Below are 6,865 nucleotides of genomic sequence, written 5' to 3'. Positions count from 1 at the left end.
AGGTACTAGTATTTAATGATTAAGTACTAGTATCTAATGGAATAGATACTAGTGACTAAACAATAAGTACTAGTAGCCTAAAAATAGATACTAGTAAACCTCAAGGGTTAAATGACAAAATGGCTTGCCATACAACCACAAAACGAACTCTTTCACCCTGACAATGCTTTGAGCAACATTGCATGATGCTCAAGTCAACACCATACATTTAACAGTCAGGTGTATGTAAACTTTTGGACTGGGTGGCCAGCTTGATTTTGTATTCTGTTAAATAACTGATTTTATCATTTAGTGATAGCCTCCTAAAGCTACAAAATATATGTAGGATATACACACAAAATAATAGTAATTGACTCCAAAAATGATGTTTAATTAACAAAGTTGGGGAGGAGCAGGAGCATATAATCAGCCGGCTGGTCTATAATCAGCAATCACAGCTGTACACATTTAGCCCTAGCAAGCTCGCTAATAAATAGGGAAACCATCTAACCTGCTCGATCTCCTAAGATTAAGCATCCCTCCTCCACCCCTGCTCCTCTCCAAGCTAAATATCCCGCAGGAACCTCGGGGGGTGTGCTCTGGGCTCAGACCGGTTCCGAGCTCGGCGCACTCACCCGTACCAAGGTAGAGTGTTTCGGGCTCGGATAGATCTGGCGAGCTCGGAGCCCGCTTCCCGGACAGCACGCCAAATACACATAACCTTCATAACCAAGCTCTATCATTATCCCTATCAACATCACTGTTATATGTGTAGGTGAACTCGTGAATAGCATTTTAGGAGGTTTACACCCACCTGACTTTAAATGTACTGTGTTGACTTTTTGAGCATTAGAGAATTGTTGTATCTTTTGTAATAGTTGATGAGTGTATAAGTCTGTTAATTGTCAGCGCTCCCAGCACATGGCCTAAAAGAGTTGTCCCTATTTTCCTAATGAGTATGGGTGTGTTTTGGGCAAAACGTGCAGTAAACGTTCCCTTTCCCTTAAGGAGACAGTTGCGCTCCAACCATTGCGGATTCGTTATATACATGATGGAATTTGCAAGAGCAAAGACCGGACACTTCTCCACGCATCTGCTCATGCACCAGGTTAAAGCGCACGAGCAGACCATCTACAAGACATGTCGTTTTATCTTTATACCCAATAATTATGTGAGCCGTGTTTTTTGCTAGAGAAGCGTTCAGTCTTTGCTCTTGCAATTTTTTAACAGCGTATTTTTTAAATGCTTGCATATGTTTTCACCATTTTGGTTCTTTTGTCCATGTTGGCCTGTCAGTGACCAGCTGCTGGAGTTCTTTAACAGTCTAACATGGCCCATTATCCAGCAAGTCGCCCCCTTCGTCTGACACTGTCACAGCTGTAGCAGCCAGTAACTGTCCCTGCATGGCCAGGATTTCTTGCTGATTTTCAACAATCTCTTGCAATTTTTTTAAGTGCAGTAGTCTGTAAAGCAATGTTGAACATTATTCTTTGAACATGCATTATTTAATCTGGGTGTGGTCAATGATTGCCATTAAATAAAACGTCAGCTAGTAATTTAAAATCAATTAAATTAGCAAAGGTTAACTTCAGTTGAGTGAACTAGCACAGGTCAGTAGGTTTTTACAGCTCATGGTCACCTCAAATTAATTTTAAACCTTTAAAATTAATGAAAATAAATTGTAAGTGATTTGTCATAAGTGAGCTCAATGAATGAATGATATTTAAAAATAAAAATGTAATGCCTGTTATGATGGACATGTGTAGAAATCTGAAATGTAAAATGTAAATAAAAAGCTAGATTTCTTTGACTAGACAGCAAAACATTATGCACTGTAAAAAATGATCTGATCAAAAAGTTATGATAACTTATATATGTCATTAACTCAGACATAAAATAATGTGTTATGAAATTTCAACTCAATTGTTTGAGTTTCCAATCTTCCAATTTAGGTTCATAAGTTACTTCAATGAATCACAAATTCCAGGTGTTTGAATGAACTTGCCATTTTAAATTGAGTGGGGTACAAGTCTTTGGCGTGTTGCGATTGAGTGGAGGACAGCTCTTTGCGCATGTGCGGGGGACTACAGACGAACAAATTTACGCGCCAACAAGGTGCGTGTAACGCTTTGCAGTTCTTTTTTCAATTTGCACCATCAAAATTGATATAAGGAAAATTGGTTTCAAACTTTCATTTTCAATTTCCATGAGTACTTCATAAATGGATAATTGTCCCTCAGTTTCATTTTCAATTATACGTGTTTGGGTAGTTGCCTCAGAATTTCAGATTATGGAACAAACAAAACAATTACTTGTTTTTCTAATTTTTCATTTTTGTGCGTGCACTTGCAGCTGGATTGTACCATTGTCGCCGGGGGTAGGGGTGTACAGTGTGTGCTATTATTTCTATCCGATAACCATTAACTTTGCGATTTAACTGCATTGCCTGGACAATGAGTGAGTGGAGTGCGCTTGATTCATATGAAAGTGTAATCCGTCGGTTGGTAGAAGAGCTGGGATATACATACAAACAGGTAAAAGAAGTCCTGCATCAACAATATGGACTCGGGAGGGGTTCCAGCATTTCAACAATTTCAAAGTTTTGTGCTTTAAAGAATATTCATTGTTTGGATTACGCACGGTTAGGGAGAGATGGTGTTGATGCCGTTGTTCTACCAGCAGTAACTGTTTGCGGCCCTGTGTGTGGTCGAAAGATGATGACTGGTATGTTGAGAGCATCAGGATACAGGCTGGGTGAAAGAGCTGTAAGGCGCGCGCTAGCACATCCTACCCCGCAGTACACTCAAATGCGAAGAGAGGGCACTGCTCACCAAACGAATCCCCATGTCTATTACGCTGAGTACGCTGGTCACAAACTACACATGGACCAAAACGAAAAGCTTGTGGACTTTGGAGTGACTGAAGTGGTTGCCTCTGATAGTTTAAGTGGCAAAATTGTAGGATTTTCGGTAATGCCGATCAAGAATAATCTTATAATTTATGATGAGGTCTACAGAGAAATCTGTCTGACCCATGGCCTGTATGATCAGCTGCGAGTTGATCACGGGCGCAAGTTTTATTTATGCTTGTATCAACAAGATAATCTTCAGGACTTTAGGACCAATGTGAATAGACCTCCTTTCATTCAAAGTCAGTCAAAACAGAACCACGCTGCAGAAAGAAAATGGGTTGAAATCAACTCGCGAATAAACTACCCAATTAAGCATTCTTGGACATTGATGACCCTTTGTGGAAGCACTGTGTCTCTTCTGTTGCTTCAAAATGTTGCATGGTTGGGTTAGAGAGTTTCATTTCATCTTGGAATGCACACACAACCCCATCCAAGGGTATACCAGATGCTCTTTTTGCAGCCCATCTCAGAACCTCTCGGATCCCGTTTCAGTTCTTTCCACCTACTGTGGACATTGCTGCTGACTACATTAGGAATGGAGGAACTTATCCCACACCATTCGGACGAGACCCCCTCGATGGCCATGGCGACCTTCAGGTGCAGAGGGAAATGTTGCTGTTGTCAACCTGTAGTTACCATGAAATGTTTTACGCTTCTCTTTTAGGTCACAGTGACCTTTTCTGGGAGGGTCTGGAGACCTATGTGAACATTACACAGAGACTGGAGCCATAGTATATTTTTTTTAAGTTAAAAGTTGTTTAATGTTCCTTGTACTGTCTTTTGCCACGCTTGAAATGATATGATCTCATGCTACACTAGAAGGATATAAACCTGCATTTACATGATTTATGTTTTGTACGGTAATTCATAACCTATCACCAGTTATACACGTTGACTATGTTTAATATGAACACCACTGTCCAGTTTATCAGAGTAGTTTTATTCTTTTTGACTTTACAAGTGTACACCACTGTATTAAAGAGGAAAAAAATATATATACCACTGCATTTTCAGATGAAAGGAATTTGTGATTTAAATTGTGATATTAAAAGTAACTAGTAAAGATGTCAGACTTATTTTCATAATAAAACTTATGGTCTGAGTAAATGTACTTTTTGTATACAAATAATAAACTATAATAAATAAACCTTTTTTTGCAGACAAAAATGCATCGTCAGAATGAAAACTTTTACTGAAAGTCAGTTGCTGAAAACTGAGATTTTCAAACTACGATGGTCCACAGGGTAGCAAAGCTTACAACTTGCATTAATGACAACAGTCATTTTGCTAATTGAACAGGTTTATTTGAACATTTGTTATCATAGAAATTAACAGTTCAAGTTTTTATGTTTTATAGTATTCTACAAGATTTCCTAATCCCATAACATTAGGAAAATACTAAATTCAGACTATCTGTTTATACTTCAAGTAGCCTACCAGTACTATTTTGTAAACAGTGCTTTATACACTAACAACGTGAGGTGCTACATGTTAGAGATGCTATTATTGCTCTTAAAAAGTAAAAAAAAGCACCAACAAAAACAACTGTGCTGTCTTTAAATGCACTTTCAATAAACAGAAACAAACATGTTTCCTAACTGTAACAAAACAGTGTCAGTCAGACTATTTAAGTCGCTTCATTTGTCAATAATGACAGTACCTCTCCTAGACCTCTTAAAAACACCAGCTTGCCAGCGAACATATTTGCTTTGCATAAAAGGCAGCTGTCATTATCATTTAGATAGGTCTGGATACAGGGGCCACACCCTGCCACCTGACCACAACATGCAGTAATGACAAGCACAGAATTTGGAATGTTTGTGCACATTCTACATGCTAAAGCATTTTTCATAGAGGAAGCAATGGTTAATGACTTTGACACCTCAGCAACCTTCTCTTTCAACTCCGCTAACACATCCATCTGTTGGACTACCTGTAAGACATTTGTCTTAATGTGGTCGACTGAAATTGTTAGCTCTCTAAATTTTTCATCCATGTTTTCCGCTAGCCTGGACACAGAGTTTTTGACCTCAAGTTCAACATCTTGTAGGCCCTCCAGCACCTCATTTTCTTCAGAGTCCACTCTATGAAAAACGGAATTCAGAATCAGAATCTGTAAAATTCAAACGATACCCAACCCTACCGATGATGAGTGTAATTTACTACTAGTATTTCAAACTGTGGCAGGCCACAATGGTTAATTTTGAGTTCTAAAAAACATACCTTCTCTTTTTGGAGGCACTCTCAAGTCTTCCCATCTTCAGCTTGGACAGATCCATGGTTCTAATGGCATAAACCTTCCGGCTTGATGCTTTCCAAAACTCCAAATCTAAAATGGAACAACGTATCCGTTATGCTCACATAATATACAATTTCAAATCAATTCAACATTGATTCAATGGTTTCTGTCTGCTATCAAACATCTGGGATACCACTGCCCACCCCCCCCCCCAAATGATTTATGGGATGTATTTAGTGAAATACCTTTGGTTTCTAATATATCTGCAATTGCCAGACCTTTGGCATCACAAATTGAGAAGCTGTCTGCGGAATTTAAATATTCCTGTACAGTCTGTCCCACCACCTGCACACCCTGGCCTTCATTTATTGTGACATGCACTGTAGCTATGTTAGAGAAACAAATTACCAAGTTTATCATTAGCAACTGCATTTGAAACACAACATGTAGTGCGATCTTAATGATTTGGTTACTACTATATTCACTGTATGGAGATGTTTTTCCGCTGTTCTCGATGTCTGCTACATATATTTGCTTTCTTACTGATTTGGCCCTTCGGAGGGGGTTCTCGAATGTGTTAGATGGATGTGTTATGGCAGTGGTCCCTCTTGGGCGACAGGATAGTGGTGTTGAAGGGCCTGCAACTGGTGTCAAAATGTGTTGTTCTTTGCTTGTCCCTAAAACTGCAAATGACCCCCTGTCTCGCATCAGTGTTGTCTGAAATTGCCCGGATTGGTCTGGAAAAAATGTCTCTCTAGTTATGTCGTCCTCCAAATAAAGACTATCTGGTTCGACCTAAAGATGGAAACATTCATGTTCATTAATGTTTAATAGTTACATTAATGTTTAATAGTTACCTATTAATACCTAGGAGATATTATAATGGAGAGGGTAAACTAGCAAATATAACAGGGCAGAGGTCATGGGGGGGGTAGGGATTCGCGGCACATAGACAGAAAAGCAATGATATAATAAAAACAGTCACCTTAAAAATAGACTCCAGACGCTCCCTCGTAATATCTCGGGCTACCATGATTAATCTCTTCGAGCCATTATACAGGCTGAACTGCGGCTGATATAAGTTATCCATCAGTTTCACTTCTTGAGTGCATGTTCTCACTTCACTTGCTGCCGGCCGCTTACACTGACATCATACAGATGCGCAGCATTGGCATCTACTGACTAAAACCAAAACGGCAACAGATATCTAATGGATATGAATACAGACAGTAGCATCACAGAAAATATATTTAATTAATGTGTACTACATTCCATTCCATTCCATTTTCTACCGCTTATCCGAACTACCTCGGGTCACGGGGAGCCTGTGTCTATCTCAGGAGTCATCGGGCATCAAGGCGTGGGTGGCTGTAGACTACCCCTACCCCCGGCAACAATGGTACAATCCAGCTACAATTGCACGCACAAAAATGAAAAATTAGAAAAACAAGTAATTGTTTTGTTTGTTCCATAATCTGAAATTCTGAGGCAACTACCCAAACACGTATAATTGAAAATGAAACTGAGGGACAATTATCCATTTATGAAGTACTCATGGAAATTGAAAATGAAAGTTTGAAACCAATTTTCCTTATATTAATTTTGATGGTGCAAATTGAAAAAAGAACTGCAAAGCGTTACACGGACCCAACAAGCAAACGAACTTCAATCGGCCTGGTGCCTCATTTTTCCGTCAGATAAGATGAGTCGTGTTGGCATGAACAAGTTCGCTATTG

Source organism: Triplophysa dalaica, chromosome 15, assembly GCF_015846415.1.
Source record: "Triplophysa dalaica isolate WHDGS20190420 chromosome 15, ASM1584641v1, whole genome shotgun sequence".
Lineage (NCBI taxonomy): Eukaryota > Metazoa > Chordata > Actinopteri > Cypriniformes > Nemacheilidae > Triplophysa > Triplophysa dalaica.
This window is presented reverse-complemented; position numbering follows the sequence as displayed.